Source organism: Ahaetulla prasina, chromosome 2 (genome assembly GCF_028640845.1).
Source record: "Ahaetulla prasina isolate Xishuangbanna chromosome 2, ASM2864084v1, whole genome shotgun sequence".
Lineage (NCBI taxonomy): Eukaryota > Metazoa > Chordata > Lepidosauria > Squamata > Colubridae > Ahaetulla > Ahaetulla prasina.
The window spans coordinates 8096716-8108905 of record NC_080540.1 but is presented as its reverse complement, the minus strand read 5'-3'; the positions used below and the strand labels follow the sequence as shown (position 1 = coordinate 8108905).

Genomic DNA, 12190 nt, shown 5'->3' with positions numbered 1-12190 from the left:
AAGAGGATGCTTCTCCCAGGGCTCATCTTTACACGACAAGCTATAAGTAAACAGTAGGGAGCTAGTGCAGAGTCAATTAGCAAACAGTGGGTACAGAGATGAAAATACATAATTGCTAAACCTCCCTTAGCACTCTAAACAGTTAAATACGTTTGCCAATCAGAAGGCACTGTAGCTTTTCAGGATCCTCTCCATTTGAAATCTCAGAAAATGACTGCAAATGTTGATAGCAGTTAGAAAATTGGATGACATTCCTGGATTATCTGATCTAAGGCATCATTGTCATCCGTTGGCTCCATTAATTTCATTTTATCCCTGGTGAACATGTAAATCTATTGGTGGAAAAGGAGAGTGAAAGTGCATTCATTTGAGATGGATGAAACCTTTAAAACAAGAGAAGGCAGGGAAACAGATTCTCCATATTTTGGGAGGAGTGTGAGTCTGTGGGAGCCAAAAACCGATGGCATAGAATAGAATTTTGCAGACTCAGAATTAGTTATGCATTTTAATGCAATCTGTTGGAAAGATGCTATCAAGACTCATCTTGACATACTGCATAAGGTTAGATTATTCAGCAAATCAAGCATCTAATGCTGAAGGATGGTGGGTGTTCTAGTCTCAACGACATCTACAGGTCTTTCTCCAATCTTTAATAACAATGAATTTAATTTGCATTTAGAGCAGATTAGTGTAAGGTCCAAAAATAATATGTTTAAGCTCATAAATGCCAAACAAGAAACTTAAACAGAGGCTTGAATAAAATAGCATTTAATCTTGATCAAGCTTAAATGGTTAGCTGCCAAATACAAGATACATGCAGGTAACATCTACAAACAAGAGGAATGTGAACCTTTATATTGTTTAGGAAAGTCATAAAATCCAATTCTGGCATCTATTTTGTATTCCTGGAATTTGGTTTGTATATCCTCTGAAACAGGGTAGAGCCTCTTTCCTTTGTTCTCACAACTGACCACTTGACCCCTTGGTGTGAAGGGAATGGAAATCAACACAGATTGAGTATTAGCATGTCCAATCTGATACTTACTGGAAGGGGAGGGGGGGAGATAAGACTGATCAAAAGGTGGGACATATAGTTTGACAAATGCCAGATGCTTCACAACAGATCCCAGTAATAATCCAGGAGGTTACTCAATGTGTCATGTTTGTGTTATAACTACAAAGGGCATAATATATATGTCAGTGTCACAGGAAACAAATATTTACAGCATGCAGGTATATAAAGACATCATATACATATATATGTTGGCAGTAAACAGCAAGTTTCTACTAATTCTAGTATTTCAGTATTATTATTATTATTATTATTATTATTATTATTATTATTATTATTATTATTATTATTATTGTTTCTATACCTTTTCCCAAAGGACTCAGGGCTTTACAAAGTAAAAATTAATACAAAGGAAAATTTAGAGTTGATTGAAGATAAAATAAAATTATTAAAAACTAGATCCTGCAGGTGAAACAGAAATGTTTTCAGTCTGAAATCCAAGATCAAGTTGAGGATACCTTTGGTATAGAGCATCTGAACTATCTTTTAAGTCATTCTGTTTTACAAAAATTTTTCTTTAATCCCCTTCATAAATTTGGTGGAAGAAACATATAGTTAAAATAAAACAAACATATTTTTCCCAAAACTATTATACAATTCTCCCAACTCTGATCTCCTTACATAACCAAATCTCAATTAACAATAAACAGTAATAAATATATAAATCAGTAGAACAAATTAATCCTATTTAAAACCAGCTAAAGCATAAAATCCAACCCAGTTCAGAGAATATCTTTATAGTCTATAACCATAACCACATATAATTCCCCAAGTCCTTCTTACATAAGATCTTTCATATTCTACTTAAAAATTAATACAAAAGATTATAAAATTTATAAAATTTCAATAGAGAAAATTACAATATTATTTAATTAATTACAATATCTATTCAACTAGTCCTTCCTCATCAAAGTTGTATATCCAAATCTAGTCTCTTATAATCACAATTGCCTGGGACACTAATATTTTTGTCATTAATATTTTAAAAAATTGTTCAAAAATAATACTTTTGTCTCTTGCCATGGTGCACAATCTGTCTTTCCTTGTTGCTTTTAAAAGTCAATCAATATTTCCAGTAATTTTTATGTCCAGAAATCCAAAATTAGATATTCCATCAGTCCAAAAGAGAACTTAAAACATTGCTGTGAGTCTTTTCCATTTGAGGAACAATGTAGCACAAATTGCAGTTTGCCAAACTATTTAAAGAAAATTTAAATCATTGTTTCTTAGATCAAATCTTCATATTTATCCACATTTGATGTCCATATTTTAAAATTGCACTGGTTAATTTGCTCCAAACTCTCATCCAAAAGCCCATTTTTATCAATTCAGATTTTGAATAATTAAATACATACTTTCTGTGTAGTCCTGCATAAAGTCAGATCCATTCTGAAAGAACCTCCATAACAAAATTCCAAGAATCTTGTAAAGTCAAACAGGAATATAATCCAACACCACAGTCAAACACAATAAGATAAAATCTCCATTCAGTTTCTTTATTCAATACAGCTCCTGATGTATCGCTTTTTCAGTCTACGAAACTGAAGCAAGTCAGAAAATCAAAATCTCCCAATAATTGTTCCCTTTTCCGTCTCTTTTCAGATCCACAGAAATCCCTGTTGCAGAAGTGACATTCCTCTTGCTTTTTCAGGGCGCAGAGAATACGAGGTGGGGAGGAAATAAGGATCTGCTCAGGGTTTTGTACAAAACAAAGGCTGGAGAATCCCCTCCTCCCTTGCTCTCTTCTTCAACCAGAGAGAAAATGAAGCCAGGATCAAGTTTAAAGCAAATTCAATGGGAGTTACAATGGAAAGAAAGGTGGTGCGCACCAGCCTAATTCTACTAATTCTAGTATTTCAGTATCTATTTCCGTTGTATATGCAACTATCTTTTAAATCTTGATCCTTATTTTGATTTTTTGTTTTCCCTGAACGGTCTCCCCACAAACCTCCTTGCTGGCTTCAGCAAGGGGTTAACAGAGAGCTGCCCCAAAGAGGAGGCAGGAAGGCTGGAACCCATTCCTTCAGGTCCTCTTCCTGATCTCTCCTTACTGGGAGGAAATCTGGAGAGGGGTGTTCAAGGGGCGCCAAGGGCAAGGACTCTGCAGAACCAGGTGCCAGTGGAAGGAATTCCTGAGGGAGGGCAGTGAGGTGGGGTCTCAGTTGCCCCTTCCCTTCCGACTCTCCCTTTCCTGTAAGGTTTTCTGTCTGTAACCGCTGGGGTTTGTTGCTGCTTTAAGGTTTAAAATTTCCAAGTCTTTTACAGCCCAACATTTGATGCAGTGCCCCAGAGAGACTGCCTGGTGTTGGGGAAGGATACCATGCTGAGGGGATACCTCCCAATGTCTGGAGGAGGAAGAGGATCTGGGCTCAGATCGTGGCTGGAGGGGTAGGGCAGCCTGTTAGAGGAGCCCAATGGCATCTGAAAGGCAAGACAGAGACCTGAGAGGCATCCAGGTGAGCTTGGACAATTGTCCAGGTGGGCTTGTTTTGAGATGGCACCTGAATGTCTCTTAACTGCCCAGATTTCTGGTGACTGTATCCGTTTCTCTCTGTCCATGTAACTGAACAGCTCTGTCTGCAAAGGTCAATTTTAATTTTAGTTTAAGTGTTGTATAACCATAAAAGAACTTTACTATTTTATACAAACAGCTTTATAGAAATCAAGGGGTTCTGGACAATATTTAGAAAGATATCAGAATTGCAGGTTAAATGACAGGCCTGGGAAGTCAATAATTGCCTGCAGAGGTCTGGGGAACAGACTGGTGTACAGATGAGCCAGGTTGGTTCTGCAGCAAGGCCAATTGTTAACAAAATGCTGAGAGTTTGTTTAGATGATAGCAGTCTTTCAGAGTTTGAAAGAGGTCAAGTGAATAACAGAATAATAGAATAGAATAGTTAGAATAGAATAGAATAGAATAGAATTTAGAATAGAATAAATAGAATTTTATTGGATGTGATTGGACACACAAGAATTGTCTGAGATATGCTCTCAGTGTACATAAAAAGAAAAATAACTCTCAAAGACAACATTTACAACACAAAATTGAGATCAATATACAATATAAATCAAGGATTGAGCAACAAGTTATAGTCATACAGTCATTGGAAAGAGATTGGTGATGGAACTATGAAAGATTAATAGTAGTGCAGATTCAGTAAATAGTCTGACAGTGTTAAATTATTTGTTTACAGAGTGAGTTGGAAAAACTGTTCTTGGTCATTGTTCTGGTGTGCAGTGCTCAAGCCAGGGAGGAGTTGAAACAGTTTTATGTCCAGGATCAATCTGCAAATATTTTCAGCCCGCCTTGATTAGTATACAGTTAATGGAAGTGTTGGTAGAAATTTTTCTGCAGTTCAAATCCTCAAAGTCTGTGCTTGTTCAGAACAACCAGACAGTTATAGATGCACTGACAGACTCAATAATTCTCTGTAGAAGATCAGCAGCTCCTTCAGTTTGATTACTGAGTTAGAAAGAACATTCTTTGGTCCAATGATGTTTTGATGTTAGCTGTCCATTTGAGATCAAATATGATAGAACCAGAAATTTGAAGGTTTCTACTGTTGATACTGTGTTGTCAAGATTGTGAGATAAGTATGGAATTTTCCAAAGTCTACCACCATTTCAGGTTTTGAGTGTGCAGTTCCAGATTGTTTTGGTTGCACAAAGGCAGTCGTGGACCTCCTATATCGGATTCGTATTGTCTTGAATGAGACCAATCACTGTTGTGTCATCTCAACTCAGTAGCAACAAAGAATTGAGATGCACTGATACAGAGAGAAAAAGTGGAGAGCACAGCCTGGGGTGTGCTAATTGTACAGGTATTTGATGTGATCTTGCAGCTTCACCTGCTGGCTGTTTGAGGAAGCTTGTGATCATTTACAAGTCTGTTCACCTGAGCTGGATTTAGTTAGAAGAATGTCTGGAATGATGGTATTGAATGCTGAACTAAAGTCTACAAAAGGACTGCAGGTCTTTGGAGACTCAAGATGTTGTAGGATGTTAGAGCCATAATAACAGCATCATCTGTTGATCTATTTGCTCATGCAAATTGCAAGGGTCTAAGAGGGATCTGATGGTTTTCAGTAGGAAAGCACTAGTAAAGGTTTTGCACTACAGATGTTAGAGCAACTGGTCTGTAGTCATTCAGTTCCTTGATGGTCTTCCAGATGGTAGAGGTTTAAAGCAAGAAGGAACATAGACATCTCTAGTGATTTATTGAAAATATGAAGATGCCAATTGGTCAGCACAGTTTTAACAAGAAGGACTTGTCTGGGCCTGGAGCTTTTTCCTGGCTGCAGAAATAGGTGCACTTCCTCTGTGATCACTGTTGAGAACCCAATGAATGGGGTCAGTTGTAGGAGTTGGCTGTTGTTGAAAATCTGAGATGGGAGAGATGGTTGTAGTTTTCAAACTGCAGTAGAAACTCATTCAGGTCATCTGCCAGTTGTTGATTACCTTCAGCCTGAAGGAGGTTTGCCATACTGATATTTTTAAGAGTTTTATGTTTGCTGGTTATTTGCTGAAAATTGACAGCCTGGGAGCTCTTTTGCTGTTATCTCCCTTGTTAGGCATTCTGGCCTGATGTACAGATGATCCAGGTTGGAAGCAGCTGCTTAATTGTGTAAACCAAGGTTTGTTTGATGCAGTTTCAAGTTTAGGTAGAAGGGAGGTTTGACCTGTTCTCCAAAGCGCCGGAGAGCAGAAAAAGAAGTAACAGATGGAGACTTATAGAGAGACCCAAGCTAGAACTTAGAGAAAGTTCCTGTCTGTGAGAACAAATGGAACAGCTTGCCTCCAAAAATTGTGGATGCTTCATCACTGGAGGTTTTTAAGAAGAGATTGGACAGACATTTGTCCAGAATGGTACAAAGTCTCCTGCCTCAGCAGGGGATTGGACTGGACGACCTCCAATGTCCCTTCTAACTCTTATTATTCTCTTATGGACCTGCTGTTTTCTTGGCAATAACAGACTGATCTGCCACTGGTTACACTTCCATATCTAATCAACCAGCATGGTATTTCCTATTGGTGCCCCATCCATGTATTAACCAGGTTCAACTGTGCTTAAGCCAGCACTTTTTTAAAAATAGCTAATGAGGACTTTTGGGGATGTTCAGTTGTATAGGTAGTCCTCACTTGCCACTTGTTCACTGAGTCTGTGGTTATGAAGATACAGGAAAAGGAGTTGCACCAATTTGGGTTCTGCCATCCAGTACATATTTATGATGGTTGCAGCATCCCACACTCATAATCCCCATTTGTGACCTGCCCAGCTAGCTTCACACAAGCAAAATCAGTGGGGAGGTGAAATTGAATTTAACAATCCACAGTGATTTGTTTAACAACTGCAGAAGAACAGATGTAAGTTGGCACTGTCGTGTGACATCATGCTTAATGATCGAGCCACTTAATGATACAGATGCCAGTCCCAAATGCAGGCAATAAGTTAGGACTACTTGAATGGGGATGCACCAGAGAGATTGTGGACAGTATTTACTGCACTTATTTGGAGCTGAGGACTACCAAGGGCAAAACTGGTGCTTCAAATCTTGCAGAGACTTTAGGCATCATTTCATCAATTAAAGCCCCCACATCTCTAAAATTAGCTCAGATGGCTTGACTTCAATCCTTTTGGGACCTTTTTTCAGGCTGAAAAAGCATGTATTTCCCATATATATACATTTGTAGGTATGTGCATTTGAATTTCGGTCTGTATGAATATATTTCCAGATATATTTGCTGATAACCCATTGCAGTACTAAGAATTTATGATAGATGCAAATCAATAACAGAATTTTATGATTGAATGGATATTTGAACTTAGATCTCTGTAATGTTCGATGAATCATAATTAAAGAGGTTATTCTAGGATGGGGGCCTGTTTGCTTTTTCAGTGTAATGTATCCTTTTTCTTTTTTTCACATCTTCTGCAAGCATTATATAAGCAACTAAATTTACACTTTTCTTTGAATCTTATAGGCAAAGAGGATGGCAACAAGAGCACTCTGGAGAAGTGGGAATAATTTTGGGGGGAAAACAGCAAATCTAGCCAGAAATCAAAATATTTACTTAAGAAAATTACACAATTCTCTCAGCTCAGTGGGCAAAAGAAAATCAGGAAGATATTTCAAGCTGGAAAAAGTAGAGTATGCTGAACTCAAGGATACATTACATGAAAAGGTAAAGGAATCTTTTTCCGTTCAGAAAAAGAGGGAAATATCTAGAAGTCAGTAGGAAAAATAGGTCAACCGGATAGTCACATAGGGTAGACAGTAATGGAAGCCTCACCCTGTGAGGAAACAAGTAGCTTGAATCAAAGCACTACTGAAGAAGGGATCACACATATTTTTGACCTCAAGAATTATCAGTGGTGGAAAAGCTCCCTACATGTGTCTCTTGTGGGAAAAGCACAGATTGCAAATCACAGGTGATTGTGCACAAGAGAATCCACACTGGAAAAAAGCCGTATAAATACTCCAAATGTGGCAAAAATGGGGGCTAGAACAGCTCTCTTGTGGTTCATGGAAGGACCCACACAAGAGAGAACTAAAGTGCTCAATGTGGTGATATGTATTCATGTTTGTACCTTTAAATATTTGAGGAAATCAGCACGTTGCTGACAAGCCTCCAGTAGAACTGTATAAAGGAGAGGTTTTTCCCCAGCCTGTTGCTGGGTTCACCCTATATTAAAGAGCTGTTGTCACTACCCTGGTCTCCAGCCTCGCATTTCCAGAACTTAACATTGGCGACGAGGATGGGATATCGAGGCTAAGGAGAACCAGAACCGAGCTGAAGCACGATAGACAACCCAGCAAACCAGGGCAGAAAAGCGGAGATGGCCAGTTACACTCCGCCCGCACTGCTTGACCAAGAAAGAGGGAACGATATGACCCGCTTCAAAGCTTTCTAGAAGCCAACGAACTGCAAGGAGTTCCAGATAACAAAAGGGCTTATTTCCTAAGCCACTGGTCCGGAGGTCATTGATATCGCGAAGCCTGGCAGAGCCAACGCCCAGTCGGTGTCGTGGCCAACTTTACAGACTTTACTAAAACCACTGCACCAACACCGCCCAAATACGTGCGGCGGTTTGAATTGGAGAGCGAAGGCAGATGGAGGCGAATCCATCGGTGACTACATGGCCGCCCTAAGAAAGCGCCCAAGGACTGGATACCGCGACCCAGACGAGGTGCCTCGAGCAACTCATCCGAGGGGTCAAAGACATCCGTTGCGGGCGACGGCTACAGCAAAGAGCAACCTGACGCTGGCCAACGCCTGGACGGCCAGAGCACATGAAATGTCCTCCAAGCGCAGAGACACTGCAAAGCCTTCCACAAAAGGCGAGCGAAGGCAACGTGCACCAGGAGGAGGTTCAGACCGAATCCGACGGTGAAGATGAGGAAGGGTCTGCCGACCGAGAAACGCGACAAAGGGGACCGTGACGAATGCGGAAGCTGCGGTCAACACCAGCGCCAACGCTGCAAGTTTAAAGACGCGACATGTCGTGTGGGAAGAAAGGGCACCTAGCTCAAGTTTGTCGAGCGCCCAACCTTCCCGCGAAAATTCAAATCGCCAATCAGAGCGCGGAATCGGCAAGGCGACCCGCGATTGGCTCAAACAAAAAGGCGCATTCAACCAAACAACTGTGGTCATAGGCCACCAGTGGAGAAGAAGATCTTCACCAAGCCAAAAATAGAGGGAGTACGCAGCCGCTTGAAGTAGACACGGATCAGCGATCACCATCATGTCCTGGGACACTTTGGCGGTCGCTGTCCGTCGTCAGCGCCACCTGCAAGCACAACGGCCACGAGTCCACGACTACCAGGGAATCGCATCCCTGTTCGAGGGACCACCTCGAGTCGAGCACGGTCCATACAAGAAGACCCTGCCCATCACGATCGTCGAAGGAACTCTGCCCAGTCTGTTGGGACTAGACTGGTTTCGCCCTGGGCATGGGAGTGACTGGCATCTACAGAAGTGACTGTAACCTGAAAGACATTCTCTTTAACGAGTTCAAGATGTCTTCAAGGACTGCCTGGGCAAGTACAAGGGGACCCCTATTTCCTTCAACTTAGACCCCAGGTAGCCCCATTAGGCTTAAGGCGAGGAGAGTCCTTTGCCCTAAAACCAAAATCGATAAGGAGCTGGACAAGCTCATAAATCAGGGATTTTGGTGCCAGTCGATCACGCAAAGTGGGAGACGCCAATCGTCACCCCAAAAGTCGGACGGGTCAATTAGAATTTGCGCTGACTACAAGGCGACGCTAACAAAGCCTTACAGAAAAGCGCACCGGTTCCTGGTGCAACACTTATTGCACTCTTGGGGCAAGGGCAAGTCTTTGAGTTAGACTTGGCCCAAGCCTACCAACAACTGCCCGTAGAGCCCGCACAGCCAAGCCCAAACGATTGTAACGCACAGGGGGCATTCAAGTGCACCGATTGCAATTTGGGGTCAGTGTGGCACCAGGGCTGTTCCAAAACCTAATGGAACGACTACTGCAGGGCTCCCAGGGTAGTTCCTACTGATGATGTCCTAATTTCAGGGAAAACATGGAGGAATTGGGGAGCGTTAAGAAAGGTTTTGGGCATTTTCCGGACAGCCGGATTAAAAGTCAAGGCAAACAAATGCCAGATAGGGTCGAATCCGATTTTGGGCTACCGGATAGACAAGAAAGGAATTCACCTACTGAGAGCAAGGTCAAGGCAATTAGAAGGCTCCAGCGCCAAAAACAAAGCAGAGCTGCAGGCATTCCTGGGGTTGGTGAATTTTACGGTCTTTTAAAGAACAGCAACTCTGAACCGCTGCATAGGCTCTTAGGAAAAATACTGTTTGGTCTTGGGGAAAGTCAGAAAATAGGGCTTTGAAGCAGTAAAGAACCTGCTCTCAAGTGATAGCCTGCTCATCCAATATCACAACTCCCTAGTGCTGGTTTATATGCCTCCTTATGGGGTGGGGCTACTCAGCCATAGACTTCCAAACGGCACAGAAGCCCCTATAGCTTTTTACTCTAGAACGATGTCCTCCCAGAGAGGAACTACAGCCAATTAGATAAAGAAGCACTAGCCATTGTGTCAGGGGTTAAAAATTCCACGAATATGTCTTTGAATTTTGAAATCGTGACTGACCACAGACCGCTACTAGGGATACTGGCTGGCGATCGCCAACGCCTGTGGCACTTTCGCCACGCTTGACCCGATGGACTATATTCTTAGCCGCCAACCTGCAGCATCGACCAGGAAAAGAAGTGGGCATGGACGCTGAGCCGATGCCCACTACCAGGGCATCAAGACCCCACCGGGACGCCCATCCTACTTATTGACTCTTGGACTCTGGCCCAGTCACATCTAAGGAAGTGGCTCGGGCATCATACCGACATTGTGTTAAGGACTGTACTCGGTTGGGTACAGAGAGGTGTCTACCGGGCGAACGTTCAAAGAATTTGTTAAAAACGATGAGCTCTCGGCTCAAGGGGTGCCTGAAGGGGTGCCTGTTATGGGGTGATCGTAATAATTCCTGATAAATTAAGGGAAAGGTATTGGACCTCCACGAGGGTCACCCAGGATCGTAAGGATGAAGGGTTAGCTAGAAGCTATGTGGTGGCCACTCATGGACGAGAGATTGCTGAGAGGGTAGGGAAATGCCAGGCTTGCCAAGAGTCCAGACCTCTACCCCAACGGCCCCAGTCAGGAATGGGAAAAGCCCCAAGGGCCCTGGTCAAGAATCCACATTGATTTTGCTGGCCCTTTCCACGGCCAAACGCTCCTAGTGGTTGTTGATGCATTCTCAAATGGTTGGAGATCATACTCATGAAATCCACTACGGCCGAGCAGTAATCGCAGCCCTGCGCCACCTATTCAACTCACGGGTTGCCGGACACTCTGGTGTCCAATGGGCCCCAATTCACGGCAGCCCAGTTTGAAGAATACCTGGCAGAGGAGGGCATCCGACATGCCCTCTGCGCCTTTCCACCCTGCGAATGGCCTTGCAGAGCGCCCGGCGCTAAGGAGGCATTGTCCAGGCTCAAGCCAGGTGACTGGCAAACAAAGATAGACTTTTCCTAGCCGTTCAGCACAGAACCCCAAGCACGCCACAAAAAGCCCAGCCGAATTACTAATGGACGGAAACTCGTGCCCACTTGACTGCTTGAATCCCCATTACACACCAGAGGGTTACAAGGGGAACTAGAAAAGACAAGGAAATGAGCATACGGTGTGGGCCCGAAACTATGGGGACGGCCCTAGTTGGTTCGAGAGGACAAATAATAAAGATAACCGCCCAAAATCGTGGTAGAGCTACCAGACAACCGAGTGGAGGCGCCACATAGATCAGATAAGGAAACGAATAACTGATCAAACCGAACCAAATGAAACAGATCATGACCAATACCAATTTGAATTCACAGCTGACAATGACCCGGGAGGCGCAAGACTTAGCTGAGGTCCCAGAGTTCCAGCGACGCCATCAGGTTCCCGAGGGAAACAGCAGGAAAGTTTCAGTAATCCAAGGCCGGATGGCCAAGAAAAGAGCCAATAATCCAGCCCGCTTCAGAGAAAGAGCTGAGGAGAAAACAGCCCCTCCGACCAGCTCAAAACACCACCCAGAACTGAACCGCGAGGTCAGAAAGAACTAGAGACGCCCAGGTTATTTGACTACGAAAAATAACATGTAAATAAATATGTAAATAGAGGCAAAGTGTTTTCTGGGAGGAGGAGTGTTATGTATTCATGTTTGTACCTTTAAATATTTGAGCGGAAATCAGCACTGTTGATTGGACGAAGCCTCCAGAACTGTATAAAAGGAGGTTTTTCCCCAGCCTGTTGCTGGGTTCACCCTATATTAAAGAGCTGTTGTCACTACCCTGGTCTCCAGCCTCAAGTATTTCCAGAACTTAACATAGCATGGCAACTTTGTGATAATTAGAGCTCACACTGAAGCTATGAGTGTTGAGATTTTAAAGTTTCATTAGATAATTCAACATGAGTCACCAGAGGATTCTCAGGAGAGAAAAATGAATGACCTGATCTGGAAATGTTTCAGGAACAATTCTAACTTGGCAAAACCATCAGGACTCACAGTAGAGAAAACAGCAATGCAGTTTCATTACAAAATCAGGTAAG

At 42.6% G+C, this 12190-nt stretch overlaps 1 pseudogene; it reads left to right on the top strand.

Moving 5' to 3' along the window:
- Positions 1–12190, top strand: part of LOC131193108 (zinc finger protein 658B-like) — a 172399-nt pseudogene that overhangs the window by 39232 nt on the left and 120977 nt on the right.